The sequence below is a fragment of the Phasianus colchicus genome, chromosome Z (genome assembly GCF_987193195.1).
Source record: "Phasianus colchicus chromosome Z, bPhaCol1.hap1.1, whole genome shotgun sequence".
Lineage (NCBI taxonomy): Eukaryota > Metazoa > Chordata > Aves > Galliformes > Phasianidae > Phasianus > Phasianus colchicus.
The window spans coordinates 56132368-56148795 of NC_143476.1; the positions used below are offsets into that span (position 1 = coordinate 56132368).

At 41.9% G+C, this 16428-nt stretch overlaps 1 long non-coding RNA gene across 5 annotated transcripts in view; it reads right to left on the bottom strand.

Annotated features, from left to right (window-relative positions):
- The window catches only part of LOC116238848 (uncharacterized), a 57234-nt gene that overhangs the window by 31607 nt on the left and 9199 nt on the right, over positions 1–16428 (bottom strand). For 4 of the 5 annotated variants that reach the window (XR_016461454.1, XR_016461456.1, XR_016461453.1 and 1 more), the window contains 2 exons: positions 13723–13876; positions 3351–10782 (listed from right to left, as the gene is read on the bottom strand). The exons of the other annotated variant lie outside the window; for it this stretch is intronic. This is a non-coding gene — a long non-coding RNA (uncharacterized LOC116238848). Of the gene's footprint in view, positions 1–3350; positions 10783–13722; positions 13877–16428 lie in introns of those variants that run through there. 5 annotated transcript variants of the gene reach the window in all.

Below are 16428 nucleotides of genomic sequence, written 5' to 3' on the forward strand. Positions count from 1 at the left end.
ACTGCAAGATCCTAATTGTTACACGTGCTCTCATTTCCCCAAGGAACCTCAGAAGAAAGATACATGCAGTCTGTATGTTGTGCAAAATTTAATAACAAGGCAACAACATATAACCCCGCCTACATAGCTTTGTGTGAAGATATTGTAGAGAGAAGATATTTAGCTTGATCCTCCATGCTCTGCCATTACAGTCTGCACACATACCCTACACACATGTAACAGCTGCATTACATTTTAATATTTCTATTTGTATTCTGGTAACGACAACAGTATGCTTGGCATTCTCTCACTGCAAACAAAGACAAGACATTTCTAACAGACACATACATGCGCACACACATAGTCTTTCATACAGTTTAGGAAAGGATTGAAACTGCAGCCTAATGTCATGTACGGCAAGCGACTAAGTAGCAGTGAACTGTAAGACAAAACATAATTCTGTCCTGCAATAGACAGTGTGGCTTGTCCTTATTAAATTTTGGATTCCACTAAAAACGTGGGGAAGACAATGAAATAAAGACAGAAAACTGCAAGCAGAAGAATGGAGCTTTTAATCCTAGTTTGAACTCACATCAGCACCTCAGCATTGGCTCTATTAGTGTTCAGAATGGCAGCCTTGTTTTACTCTCAGGCGCTTAAATTATCAGAGCTGCTGTAGGAAAAGAATTCTGACATTTGCACTGCAACAATGAAGCAGTGAGATAAATGTCCTTCATTACCCAGCCATTTGCCAACAAACTTTCTGAATTGGTGTTGAGGGAAATGGCAGTCCCGTGATGGCGTTCAGCAGGCTTTGTTGCCTGGCCTCCATGCCCTTACAACTTTGTGACTCTGGCCTTTAGCATTGCATGGCTGCACACAAATCTTGCCTGCCCATAGTCAGGCCATAAACTGGAACAAAACAAGAAAGACATTGCAAATTTTATTTGACATAATTAGATTTTGAATGGTAGATGATTCAAAGTATTTTTGTATTTTTTTCCTTACCACTGTGGTAATGTTGTTAGACTTCACTACCAGCTTACAGCTGGAGTGTCAGTGCAAAAAACAAAAAAAATAAAGAGTACTGCCAGACTGTTGAATGTTAGTTCTAGTGTCATTCTGGCTTTTGGATCATGTCTATCAAGTCAACACCTCTCTAAAAGTTGGTCTAAAGCTCTTGCAGTGAAGAAATATAGCTCATGTTTCAGTGACGTCAACTGAAGTCAGATCAGTGTACAGAAAAATTTGGAGCTTGTTTGCGGTCAGGTTGTGTGAAGATGTTTAGGTGTACCATCTAAGCAAGCAAAAATCCCAATGGCTTTCATTTTACAGTGAGTTAATGCTTTCAGACAAGGAAGGTTTCCTCTGATGGCTTCATTTGTTTGTAATGCTGCTGACCTCCATTCACTGTGGCATTCTTCTGGGAGACCATGGATGTGGGCAAGGAAGTAACCAAGGACTGCAGTTCATTACCACCATGCATCACACTGAGAAATCCTCAGCTCTCTCATCTTATAATCTTACTATTTGGAACAGCCAGCATCCATGAATAGCCATGACCACTACAGAGGCAACATGTGTTTCAGTCTGATACTTAGACACACAACACACACTGCATGTGTATTTGTGTATTTGTATATGATGCTGATCCCTGCAAGCTGGCTGCAGTCCAAGCATTGTGCTAGCCAACATCTATGACAGTGGTTTTACTGGCCAGTCACATTCCTCTGTCTCATATGGAGCTGCTCAGGAATGAGAACAAGAAAAAGGGCAAGAAAGAGGAGAAGCAAGAACAATGCTTAGAATAGCTTTCTTTAGTGTACTTTTGTTATGGGAGTGATAGAGGCACTGTCAGTGAGAAGCACTTAGTGCTGCAGAAACAAAGTCATGGCTGTGTAAAATGGAGACCCATGTACTTCAGCAAGAGAAACATATACACAGGAGACCTCCTTCAAGTACCCAGAGTACCTGGAAGTTCATGATGCTGAGTTGCTGCCTGCAAACACAAACCAACACAGAGCTGACAGCCCCACAAGCAGAGCTGCTGTGATGAATGTTGACACAACTCCTAAATACAGATATTGTCAGTGACTCACCTTTCACAGTCTTCACTGATTATTTGGACATCACAGTCTGTTTTTTTTTTTGTTTCTTTTTTAATCTTTTTCTTTTTTTTAATCTTCTGAGTCTTTTCTCTTTTACCATAGTTGACGAAGACTTTTGCATACACCAGGAACAGTGCAAAGCTGTTGCCCACTAAAAGCAGAACATGGCTTTAGGAAACAGTGATCCCCGGTGTTCAGTATCAACTTCAGAATCCAATTTTGATGCAATCATATTTGGCTGCAGTATTGTCCACAGCAGCATAGGAAGCACAGCAGAGAGACAAAGCTATCAATTTTCCAGGCAGTCTGAGAGTACTAAGAGATGCCACCACCTACAGGAGAATTGCCAGGGACACAGTATCAGGCATGTCTCCTTCATGAAAGAGGCCCGTCTATAGTACGTAGGCTTTGATTAATGTATTCGATCACCTGTCCTAAGTAAGGGGATGTGGTAGAATTAGCCAAGACCCATGCACTCCTGGGATCACTTCTTTGCTGCAGCTGCATGCCTTATTGAGGGCGCTGTGGTATAAAAATGCACTTATTGACAAGAAGGTAGTAAGCATACCACTACTGTGGCCCACAGCTTAAATAAACATTGGCTGTTTTTGTAAGGAGTACCATCTCAAATGTTTTGTAAAAATGTGTTTGTTTGTTTTTTTAATAGAAGGAGAGATGGGTCTTTTGCTAGCAGCATTTTGTTCAGTGGTCAAAAGGAGAAAATCGGACTCCATTTAAACAGTCTCTCTCTCTTGCCTAAACTGCAACATGCTGTGCAAACAGTGGGAGATTGACCTCCAGAACCACAGACATCTCAGCCTGGAAACTTTAAGTTAGACTCACAGTCACTCACTGCCTCTTCCAGCCCTCTTGAGAAACCCAGAGGCTGAAGTAGTTCAGCATCAGCTCTATGTTCAGAGGAATCAAAGCAACTCAGCTTCTGTGGGTCACTGATTTCACTATGGAAGAAACCACCAGCACCAGTTAAGACACTTTAAGCTATATTCCTTGGAGGAGACACAATCATTCAAAGAACTGTAGAACTGTAGAATCACAGAACTGTGGGATGGAAGGGACCTTAAAGACCATCCAGTTCAAACCCCACTGCAGTAGTCTAAGATCTAGATCACAGAGTCAGGATTTGGAAGGTAAAACACCAAGGACATTTGCTCTGCAGTAAATACATGATCTGAGTTACACTTGCCTCAACTCAGAATGGTATGCTGTCCACACAGGCTGTCCACACTGTATGCATCTAGATGGGATATCAAAGACATTTCTCATAAATATTGTGCATTATACATAAAACTATGAGTTTGTGTGTACTGATGTAGTACCAGTTCCCATCAAGGGTCATACATAATACATAAGAAGAAAAATATACACTTTGAAAAAAAAGAAAAAAAAAAAGAAAACCACCAAAACAGTGACAGAAAAAACACCTTCCTTCTTTTTCCCAACTATTACTGGAACTTATTTGTCATAGATTGTTACTGGCAGCTGTTCCTCAAACATGGGCTTTTCAGAGTTTGTTGCTGATAGAATTTCATGCAGTCCCATACTGTACCTAGTATAGACAGTCAGACACCAAAGATAAAGAGGTAGAAAAAAAGCAACAAGAAAGCACACTTTATCAGTTTACACACTTTGTTTGTTTACACCTTCTCCTGTAACTACTTTCCAGTTCTGGGATTACAGCAGTTTTCCTTCTTCAGCAATTCTTTGGTTTTGCCTTGTTGCCCTGCTGCTTTTAGATTATCCCCTTAACCTAATCCTCTTTCCTTTTCACTGTGTTCACACAGGTTACCAAAAATTTGTTAGCAGATGTTGTGCAGTGTTTAGCAGCAGTCTTCCTAGAAAGCTTTAATGTCCTTTTAATGTAGATTTTCTATAAACAGATAATAACATCATAATAACAACAGCAAAACTAAACACAAAACCCAGTAACTGTTAGTTATGGTTAAACTAAGGTAATGTGCATTCACGCAGATTCTATCCTGGTTGTGGGCTGTGGGTTGCGGGTTGCATCAAAAGAAGCGTGACCAGCAGGTCAAGAGAGGTGATTCTGCCCCTCTATTCTTCTCTGTTGAGATTCCACCTGGAGTACTGCGTCCCATTCTGGGGCCCTCAACACAAAAAGGACATGGAGCTATTGGAGTGGTCCAGAGGAGGGCCACAAGACTAATAATAAGAGGGCTGGATCACTTCCACAATGAGGACAGGCTCAGAGAGTTGGGGCTCTTCAGCCTGGAAAAGACAAAGTTCTGATGGGACCTTATAGCAGCCTTCCAGAACCTGCAGGGGCCTACAGGAAAGCTCGGGAGGGACTTTTTATAAGGGCATGTAGCAATGGAACAAGGGGAAATGGCTTCAAAATGGAAAAATGTACGTTTAGACTAGATACTGGGACGAAATTCTTTACTGTGAGAGTTGGTGAGACAATGGAACAGACTGCCCAGAGAGGCTGTGGATGCCCCCTCCCTGGAAGGATTCAAAGCCAGGCTGGATGGGGCTTTGAGCAACCTGGTCTAGTGGGAGGTGTCCCTGCCTACTGCAGGGGGGTTTGGAGTTTAAAGATCCCTTCCAACCCAAACCATTCCAGGATTGTATGATTCTATACCAATGCTTGAATTCTACCAAATAAATAGAAAACATATACAGAAGTCACCAGGTATAATCCTAGAACAAAACGATGGGTAGCTGAGCTGCTCTCAAGTACCTCACTGTAGATAGCTCAAAGGCTTGTTATGTACTGGCTGTGGGTGACTGACATTTGTACTAAGGATTTTATCTAGAAATTTATAGGTCAACCAACACGGGTATAATTATCTCCAGAGAGTTAAAACTGCATAGATTTTTACATGAATACTCTCTTTCCTAAGACTGCTCACATGGGAATTTATTCAAGCATAACTACTGCACTATAATGAGAGCAATATAGTTCTACTGGTATAAATTCTAATCTAGAAAGTCCTATCAAAACTGCTACAAGAAACAATACTTATTCACCTTGATTTGTTTTGCCACATTCCTCCACTTCCATTTTTGTATACAGGAAAAGGAAAATGCATGCATTATCTGGATAGTGCAGAAGAGACTTTTTTTTACGTTCTCTGGTATAGTATATCTTTCTGTGTCAATAGTAATCGCTATAAAACTTCATATCAGTCATATGGTAGCACAATGTGTCTCTGAAGCCAGAAAATCAAAATTCAATAGAGTTTGTTGTTGTTGTTTTTGAACCCCTCAAAAGGCTTGACAGAAATCAGTGAGCTACAACTAAGGGGAAAAATGGCAAATTTCCCACTCGCACTAATTAAATATAATCACAGATGACAAGTAACTGTTCCCCTGAGGGGCTTACCAAATCTGTTTGAAAGCATTTAATCTTATTCAAGATTAAACCAAAGTACAAGCAGTTCCAAAAGGCATCAGAGATAACACAGTCACTACTGGGATATTAAACTATAACATCAACTCTCTGACATGAATCAATTGATTTCTTATCTGTCTAGTTCTCATTGTGATGATAACTCCTGTTCATCCCAGTTCAGCACCATTCCTCTCTTCTGCCTGCATGCAATAATTTACTCCTTTCTCCACAGGCAGCAACAAACTGAGGAGGTGAAACAATGAACTTTTTCATGGAAAGAGAGAAGAAAATGAAGTGCCTTTCACTGAAAGTCTTTTGCTCTTAGTTTCTTTTCCTAAGACGATGGCTGCCTACGCATTTTCAGAGAAAGCTGTAGCAGCGATTATTAAAGTTGTAATGGTCAAAGAAGATATCCTTTTCATAGAGAAGTTCTTATCTACACAATTTCAACATTGAAAGAGCTAGACTTAGATCAGTTGTAGGCTGGTACTCATTTATAAGTACCAGAGAATTTCTGCAGGTAAATGTAGAGATTTGACTCCATCTCTTCATGCGTGGTAGCAGGCCTCCACACTGCAAGTTTCTGCACAGGAAGGACAGTTGTCCAGGCCCCTGAGCTGCACTACTGATGCTGGCCATGCTCACACAGCTCCAGAATTCCACTGGCCTGGAACGGCGGGTGAAGCTAGTGTGATTCCCAAAGCCTGTTCTTCTGGCCACATAGTGACCTCCAGGCTTCGACTCCTGGTTCAGGCCCACTCCCCACTTGCACACACACATGAGAAAGCCAACACAGCCCCACTATATGTGCAACATGTGTTGTTAGGTAGATGGATGCACTGACCAGACACAGCACCACATCACCTTACATGGCATTAGGCTGGGCAGAGCTCTTCCTCTTACCTCAGAGCTGCCTGCTGGTCTGCACAGCTGGACCTATGCTAGTGATGTTGGTATCATAAATAACCCCCAGTCAAACTAGGTAAAACCATAAAGAAGAGACCTAGCCAAGTACTGAGCTTCCCCAATACTGCCAGGTGGTCTCTCCCTTTAGGAACCTACCTTATTAATTAGTAAAATCAATGGAGCTTGTGACTGGTAAAAGAATCTGCTCCCATGGAGCAATTTGTGACACTGGAGCTGTCTTTTTTTCTTTCAGTGGTGCATCAGGAGGTCAAATAATAATTTCCATAAGGATTCCTGGATTTTTTTTAATAGGATCCCAACAGAACTTTATGGTATTAATTAAAGCTGGTAGAACTGAAATCTGTATTCCATCCGCTCAACCCCAAAGATCTTTCTTTCATGAAATTTTGATTTAAAAAAAATGTTCTTATTGTTCCTCTGAGTCTTTAAATATGCCTGCCCTTCTTCAAGAAGACAGTCTTAAGCTGTCTCCAGGGCTTTGTTTAAATATTATTTTCTCCTCCAACATATTCTTTTCATTAGAAAAATACTTTGTCATTTACTGCATGGTCTCTTCCTCTGAGAGGTTCAGCAGCTCTTGAAAAGTGGGAGTGCTTAGCTTCTCATAGGGAAAGCATCCCTTAGGGAGCACTGACAGGGAACTGGGAAAAGACTGAATGCAATTTCCATTCAACTGAAAAGCAGATGAATAGCTGCCCAGAGAACAAAGGCTGTATGAGCTGACAGTGAACTGACACTAATCCAGTATTATGAGCCTGGAACTTGAACTCCACTTGGAGCATCTTCACATTTGTTTCAACCTCTCCGGCTGGAAGAGGATAGGAGAGAGCCTTATATTGTATACCATTCAGGAAGAGAGGTCTATGGCCCAGGCTGATTTACATATTTCTTGGTTTACTGCTTAGCATTTTAGGAAACTTAAGTCACCTGAGCTGCTACACCTATCAGTTACTCTCTTAGCTCAAATATGTGAGAAGAGTGTTATAACTCCTTATCGCTCTCTAGAACTGATATGAAAGGTGGTCAGCAGAGCTCATAACAGTATGATTTCTTCAGCTAAAACAGTGACTTCCATTAAGTTTTAAAAATTTAAGGAAATTACATCCCCACATTTCCTCCACACCACAAGCCAGATGCTAGATAAAAGTTAATAATACAGAGTGTGATGCTGAAAAGTTCACAGATGTCAGTGTTAAGGAATGCAAGATTTTGAGAAGAAACACATACAACAAGTAATTAAAGCCTTTAGTGTAATGCACAATCTCAAGGAGCCTGAACTAAGTCCGCCCCAGCAACCCTGACTTTTAAATGCCATGTTCACTACATTCAGGTTTCTTTCTCAGAGGTTTCTAGAGTTTGCTTGTGGCTGAATGGACAGCATCATTTCTTTAAAAGCCTGTTTTAAAAGACAATTTGAAAAACATGTTCCCAGAATAATCAAGCAAAATACTGTGATCACAGTGACCATGAGAAGGCACATCCATTAGCACTTGGTTTGGAATTTCAAAAAACAACACCACCTTCTTCCTCAAAACATGCGTCTGACTCTTAGCTCTTACACTGAAAATGTAATCTAGTTGCTGGTACTCTGGTACTTATTTAGCAGATCCCCACAATAATAACAATATCATGGAGGCTGGGAACTGAAAACATACAGCACAAAAATGAGAAAGTGATCATGAAACAAGAAATACTGCTGAAGCAGCATTGCTGAGCCAAGAGAAACCCTGCTGAAGATGATGCACTGATCATTTGCAGAAAAATGTGTTAAAAAAGGATGCTAATGTTCTCCAGTGAGTGATAAGCATTAGCAAATATACAGTTCCTGTCCATTTCCCCAACCAGTAAGAGTGAATTTATGTGTGGATTAATCATGTCCTGACCCCAGAATCAGAATAAACTGTAAGGTTTTATCACAGTTTTTCATTTCAATGATATAAATAGCAATGCTTGCTGAACATCCCAAGTACGTATATATACATATTAATATACTTTTAAAAATAAGGGTTGGCCTTTGGGGAGATATAGATGAAAAATGACAACATTAAAATCTGAAGTCTTAGACACTCCAAAATTTAATCTGGGTTAGTAATTTGCATTGCACATTGAACACACACTGACTCATAGTAATTACTGATCTACTTAGACATAATTTGCAAATAGGTTGCATATTAAAGATGAATTTTGCAGCTGATTTGTTCTCAGCACTTTAGAGACTTTGAGAAATGCATATTTTAATCATATAATGATTTCTAGTAAGATGGTCCACTGGATTATTTCTGCACCAGCTCCTGTGAGTTGCCAGATAACTCATATGCAGGGTGTGACCAAAAACCCAAACAGCCCTTTTGTCATCCTTGTTTCACCATGAAATACGCTGGCTTCTCCTGTTTTCCAACTACAGACTCTGATTCTTTGTTAACATGATGTAATTCAGAACATTTCTGAGCTCAAAATAGAAGAGACATTTTACATTCTGTAGTGAGAAGAAGAAATAGTTAGATACAGGAGAGGAGCTTGATGTCCAGACTGGAAAGCAGGGAGAGGGTAGCATGACAAAAGTTCCCAAAAAGCGTTACAGATGTGAGAGTACTAAGTTGTATCTTTTTTTTCCAAAATACCACAGCAGGTAAAAGGGAGACAAAACAAGCAACAAATTATACAAAGTCTACTGTCCACATTGTGAGAATTCATTTGAATTTTAGGGGAGGGACAGTGTCCAGACAGTGGCATCAGACCAGAAGTTGCCCAAAGGCAAAGAAACACAGCCAAGTGCCCTCTGCATATCCCTTCTCAGCACCTTTGAGCCTTACAAGCAGCCAGCAGCCCTTTAGTCTCATTTAACGAAAGCCATCGTTTGTGACCACAGCCTCTCCAAAGTCACCAGCCCACTGACTTGGCACAAGAATTACAAGCATGACTAATTTCAGAGAAACAACCACAATCTTTGCACAAAGGGTGATGGGAGCCTGAAGCATGGAAAGCCTTCCACCACATTTCTGCCCAAATACAAACATGAGAAAAGCCAGTGGCATAGAGACATGCACAGCCCTTGTCTGCTTTTGTTCACACAGCACACACCATCACCACCTGCAAGTTGGAGAAGGACTTGCACATTAAGACTGCTCCACCAGGCATCAGGCATAAAATGCTAATTCCTGGACATTTAAGTGCACTGAAGCTGTAAGAGAAAGCTGGAAACCAGTGGTAGACTTGACTGTAGGCTGGCTCTGTCTTCATAAAGGGAATGGTAAAGTAAATCAGTAGTTGATTTTCCATAAAAGTTTTCAAGCCATAAGCTGTAACATTTTCATGCAATATGGCTGATATTTAATTTCACTGTATTTCTGCTAAAGGCTGCAAAGTCACCATCAAGTTCAAGTATAGATCCTTCATACTAACATAAATGAAAGCCGACGCATTAAGTATCTGTGTAAAGTGGCAGACTTGAGATATCTGTACTGTGGGAGGGGGACCAGACTGGATTCATCAAGACCTCCTACTCCCAACTACTGCACTACAGAGAGAAAATGATAGAAGATGGTTAAAAAATGCTCAAGCTACCATACACAAGGGAAGCAAACTCCCTCGCAGGCCTTGGTCCACGTGAGGAGGCAGATGCCTGAGCCACATCTCTGCCTTCTCATGTTCCTATTTTCAGTAAGGATGTACAGGAGAGCCATCTTAGGAAACTTCCATATAGCATCAATACAAAGCCTCTGGTGCAATCCAGAACACAGAGGTTTCATTTGACCTGAGACATTTTCTTTACAGAGATATTGTTAGTATGATAATTGAAACTTTTCCCTACTTACTCTTATCCCTGTTTGTATATCTGATAACATACCAAGCACAACTGTATGCCTCTATTGGCGTCATCTTTATTACCTAACATCAGTTATACATCTGCTTTAGGACCATCATACAGATAATCTTGAATGAGATCACACAGCATTTGTGGGACAGCAGAGGGCTCAGGCTCAGCCAGTACAGGTTCATGAAAGGCAAGTCCTGCTTAACCTGCTTCAGCTCTTTCAATGATAAGTGATCTGTCTGATGGATAGGAAAAGGTGCTGATGTTGTCTATCTAGACTTCAGCAAAACCTTTGACACTGTCTTCCCCAGCACTCTTCAAGACCCATGACTTGGACGGGTACACTCTGTACTGGGTACAGGAAATGGTTGGAGGGCCAGGCACACTGAGTGGTGCTGAATGGAGTTATATCCAACTGGCATCCAATCGTGAGCAGTGTTCCACAGAGGTCTGTATTAAGGCCCATCCTGTTTAATATTGTTACTGATTACCTGGATAAGAGGATTGAGCCCATCCTCAGGAAGTTCACAGGCGACACCAAGTTGGGAAGAAGTGTTGATCTGCCTGAAGGTAGGAAGACCCTACAGAGAGATATAGACAGGCAGGATCAATGGGCTGAAGCCAACGGGATGAAGCACAACAAGACCAAGTGCCAGGTCCTGCACTTTTGCCACAACAATCCCAGGCAACACAATACACTTTGGACAGAGTGGCTGGAAGACTGTGCAGAGGAAAAGGTCTGGGAGTGATAGCTGTCAGCTGGCTGAACATGAGTCAGCAGTGTGTCCAGGTGACGATGGCCAATGGCATCCTGACTTGTTTCAGAAATAGAGTTGCCAGCAGGAGCAGGGAGGTGATCATCCTTCTGTACTTTGCTCTGATGAGGTTGCACCTCTTGTACTTGTTAATTTCAGGGCCCCTCACTACAAGAAAGACATCAAGGCCCTAGAGCGTGCCTGAAGGGCAGTGAAGCTGGTGAGGGATCTGGAACACAGGATGGGGAACAGCTGAAGAAACCAGGATTGCTTAGTCTGGAGAACGCTCAGGGAAGACCTCTACAACTCCCCTGAGGTTGTGGCAAGGTAGGGGTCCGCCTCTTCTCCCACATAACTATGAGCTGGACTCAAATTGTGCCAGGAGAGACTCAGGTTTGATATGAGGAAAAATTTCTTCTCTGCAAGAGTAGTAAGGTGCTAGAATGGGCTGCCCATGGAACCAGTTGCCTCTGGAGGCATTCAATAAATTTTTACATGCTGTACTAAGGGACATGGTTTAGTCAAGAAATATTGGTGGTAAGAGGATTGTTGGACTAGCTGATCTTGAAGGTCTTTTCCAACTTTAGTGATTCTATGATCTTTTTGAGACTAACAACCTGATGTATGTTTCTTTTGATTCTTTTAATGATTCTGCCAATTTCTTGCTCACACTCTTCTTGTTCCCCTATTGTTCTCCTTGGTTACAATTTCATCAATAATTGGCTTCAATACTGCTTTCATCATTACAGCTTTGATATTAATAAGTATGCTGGTCAGATAACTGAGCTATGCACTTAAGTCTCCAGTGAAGCACATCTTCAGACTAAATTCTGGATGTCAGCATATAGTCCCCATTTGTACCTGATAAGTTGCCCCAAGGAAGAAACAAGCCAAATACATTCTGTTAGCTGGCAAATGCAAATGTTTAATTAGTGGGTTTACTGGTAAGAGTCCCACTGCCTCCATGGCCTCAGCAGTACGCAGGGGCCTGGATCTTCTGTCTGATTTCTTGTGTCCCCATGCCAAATGGCAGCACTTCAACTTTTAATTTTGGTTTCGGTGAAAGACCGTGCTGTTCCACAAACATTAGGAAAGTACTTCTACTCTCTCTTAGTAGGTCCCCTACTAAGTGAGGGGGGTGTTCTGGTAACGGGGGATGCTGAGAAGGCGGAGATACTGAACACCTTCTTTGCTTCTGTCTTCAGTGAAAAAGCTCCCCCTCGGGAATCCCAGGCCAAGGTGGTTAGTGAGAAGGTCTGGGGAATGGAAGACTTCCCTTTAGTCAGGGAAGAGGTGGTCCGAGAGCGCCTAGGCAACACCAATGTTCATAAATCCATGGGACCCGATGGGGTGCATCCACGGGTGCTGAGGGAGCTGGCAGAGGTGATTGCTGAACCGCTCTCTATCATCTTTGAGAGGTCTTGGAGAATGGGGGAGGTGCCTGAAGACTGGAGGATAGCCAATGTCACTCCGGTCTTCAAAAAGGGCAAGAAGGAAGATCCAGGGAATTACAGGCCAGTCAGCCTCACCTCTGTCCCTGGAAAGGTGATGGAACAGCTTGTGCTGGATGCCATCTCCAGACAACTGGAAGAAAAGGAGGTTATCAGGAGTAGTCAGCACGGGTTCACCAGGGGGAGGTCGTGCTTGACCAACCTGGTAGCCTTCTATGATGTTGTCACTGGCTGGGTGGATGGGGGGAGAGCAGTGGATGTAGTCTACCTTGATTTCAGCAAGGCATTTGACACTGTCTCCCACGACATCCTTATAACGAAGCTGAGGAAGTGCGGGATAGATGAGTGGACAGTGAGGTGGGTTGAGAACTGGCTGACTGGCAGAGCACAGAGGGTTGTCATTGGCGGTGCAGAGTCTGGTTGGAGACCGGTAACCAGCGGTGTTCCCCAGGGGTCGGTGCTGGGACCGGTCCTGTTCAACATCTTCATCAATGACCTTGATGAGGGGGTAGTGGCCACCCTCAGCAAGTTTGCTGATGATACGAAGTTGGGAGGATTGGCTGACACGCCCGAAGGCTGTGCTGCCATTCAGCGAGACCTGGACAGGCTGGAGAGCTGGGCAGTAAGGAACCAGATGAGGTTTAACAAAAGCAAGTGTAGAGTCTTGCACCTAGGGAGGAATAATTCCATGCACCGGTACAGGTTGGGGGATGACCTGCTGGAGAGGAGCTATGTGGAGAGGGACCTGGGTGTCCTGGTGGACGACAGGTTGGCCATGAGCCAGCAGTGTGCCCTTGTGGCCAAAAAGGCCAATGGCATTCTGGGGTGCATTAAAAGGAGCGTGGCCAGCAGGTCGAGGGAGGTGATCCTCCCCCTCTACTCTGCCCTGGTAAGGCCTCATCTGGAGTACTGTGTCCAGTTCTGGGCTCCCCAGTACAAAAAAGACAGGGATATCTTGGAAAGAGTCCAGCGGAGAGCCACAAAGATGGTGAAGGGCCTGGAGCATCTCCCCTATGAGGAAAAGCTAAGTGATCTGGGTCTGTTTAGCCTTGAGAAGAGAAGACTGAGAGGGGACCTGATCCAGGTCTATAAATATCTAAGGTGTGGGGGGCAAAGTGGCGAGGCCAGACTGTTTTCAGCAGTGTGCGGAGACAGGACAAGGGGAAATGGCCAGAAGCTGGAGCATAGGAAGTTCCGCACCAGTGTGCGCAAGAACTTCTTTACGGTGAGGGTGACAGAGTACTGGAACAGGCTGCCCAGGGAGGTTGTGGAGTCTCCTTCTCTGGAGATATTCAAGACCCGCCTGGACGCCTACCTGTGCGACCTGGTGTAGGGATCCTGCTTTGGCAGGGGGGTTGGACTCGATGATCTCTGGAGGTCCCTTCCAACCCCTGTGATTCTGTGATTCTGTGATATCGTATCTCCATTCTCAGAGGGTATTCAAAGAAGATTAAGACTGCAAAGCGAACCTAAAGAAAGTGCAGAGTGTCAGTACTCATGTTAACATCTGCAAACTCATTACAGTGAAAACACCTCCGTCTAATAGAGCAAGGTTCCCCTTGCATAAAGCCTACTATATCATACTGCCAAATCACTTTTATTCCAGAAAAGTATCTCAGGCACTAGTATAATAAAAACCTACCCTTTTTCCCCTTACAAGTGAAAGAAGCTAAGCTGATGAAAACACAGTTATACAGACTTGGAGAGCCTGTAGCACAGTCAGTCTCAGATAGCAGCACCAAGACGTATCTGTAGCATAAATTTGCCCCACAGGTATAAAATCCCAAATTTGGTAGGAGGCCACTGAAAAGCAGGGCCTTCACACTAGCAGTTGTACAAATATTCCCCTATTGCTTGTATTACTTTCTGCAGACTACAGCAGTGAAAAATTTGAAAAAAATCCCAAGTATAAAGCTGCCAGTTGTAAAAAATTTAAAATTATATATATAATTTTAGATTATTAGTTGTACTTTTGCAGTAAGTTTCTTTTCAAGCTAACAAAATCAGATTTCATGGAAGTCATTTATCCTGATCTTTGTTTCATATTTTATGAGCTGTAGTAATTATTTTATTCAGGACGCAGCTCATAGGTGCGTCTTTAAGACTGCCTGTCTTTAAGTTCCAGTCACAAGAACAGAAAGAAATGTTTTAAATATTAAAAAACACTATTTGGTGTTACGTTCTACCGTGCATTTCCAACGTTTAAGTGATAAATCAAATGAAGTGGAAAGATCTTAGTGATATAACCCACTTTCTTCCACAAACTGCTTGAATAAGAGAGAAGGAATAGGGCTGAGATGATATTTAGTTACTTTCTGAAAGCCACAAATAAGAAACGTATCTGATCATTTGATCTCTTCCTATGGAAAAAAAAAAGTTAATCTCATACGCACCTTATTAGAATACATGGAAAAGAGAGCTTTCTTCAGTGTGTAAAAAAATCTTGCACAACTTAACAATGAGATACTTACAGTAGAGTGAAGGCCTTGTGAAAGAGCACTGCAAATGTACTAAAAATGCTGTCATAGTGACTTCGTGGACACAGAACTGGATGAACAATTAAGGACCTCAGTTCCCACAGGGCTGAGAATCCCAGTCCTGAAAGTTCTGTGAAATCACTGGTAAATTCCTCCATGGACATCTAGCTTTAAAATCTTTATTTAGAAACTTTAAGTCTTTAAAAAAAAAAAAAAAAACACAACAAAGTCATCTTAAAACCAAGTGATAACAGGAAAGTTATCAACAGTAGAAACCTCACAGAAGGAAAAATTAAAAAAATAAAATCATATGTGCTTGAAAGAAGTAAGTTGTGCCCAAGAACTTAAAGTCTAAGACAACAGAAATATAAGTAGCATATTCAGGATGCTTAGATTTTGTGCAGAAAGAGATAATTATAGCTTGAAGAATGTATACTTCCTTGAAGTTCTGGTAAGCAGTAAAATATTTTTATTAGATGGAAAAATCTGTATGACACAGCTTTATTAGTTTTATTAGTTTTATTTTTTGTTGAAAATTTTATTAAAAAAAAAAAAAACACAGGGAATTTCAGACCCCAGATGACAGAGTATGCAAGATTACTGATAGGTGAACTAAGCTGAAGTGCTTGGAAGGTATCAACAGTGCTCAGTGCAACAGTGCTCAAAATGTCTATTAGTACACCCAGACTGAATACCATCCCTCAGCAAAAATTCTCCCTACCTCTGCTGCTTTTAAGCTCTATTTCCCTTTTTTTTTTTTTTTTTAATTATTCCAGATCAGAATGTGAGGGAGCATGCAGCATTATCCAAAATGGAAGGATAATCTGGCAAATAAATCTGGGAAGACAGCTCTGTCTGTAGTGTGCGTTTCCTTCTGCATCATCATTGCCATATATACAAACCCAGTTAAATAGTGTTCTTATTCTTTTAGAATATTTGTTTATATCTGTATCAAAGACTACCAAAGGGAAAGGTATATATAGAAACTGATGCTGTCAAAGACCTCAGAAGGGTCAGGAACACTTGACAAATTTCATGGTGCAATGGTAACAGATAAATGAAGTCTGTAAGCTCATGGTACTTTGCAGTGTAATGACAGAAATGCCTTCTCTGCTTTGCCAATTGTGTATATTCACTGTGTTTCAATCTGCATCTGTGGCAGCAGCTGCAAGTCTTCCCCAAAAAATATCTTACCTCTGGAAATGAAACGTGAGTGACAAACTTACAATTTAATGAAAATTACTTGCATTTGTCTACACTTCCAGTACTGTCAAAGCAGAGTAAGTAAGCAAAGAGTTAAAAGACTTGCCAAAACAAGCAGACTGACACTTCTGAACAGCTCGTGACAGAAAGATCATCAGGCATGGTTTTAAATTCACAACTTAAGTAAACATCCTCTAAGGCTCTTTAGCAAGAAGAATGCTACATGCATAGAAAATGCATGCAAAAAAATTTGTTTGCAGAAGTCTGAACTGGCTACTACAAGAAACCAGAAGCCATGAAGATAGATTAATTCACATTCTGGTTTCAATTATCTGCTGCAT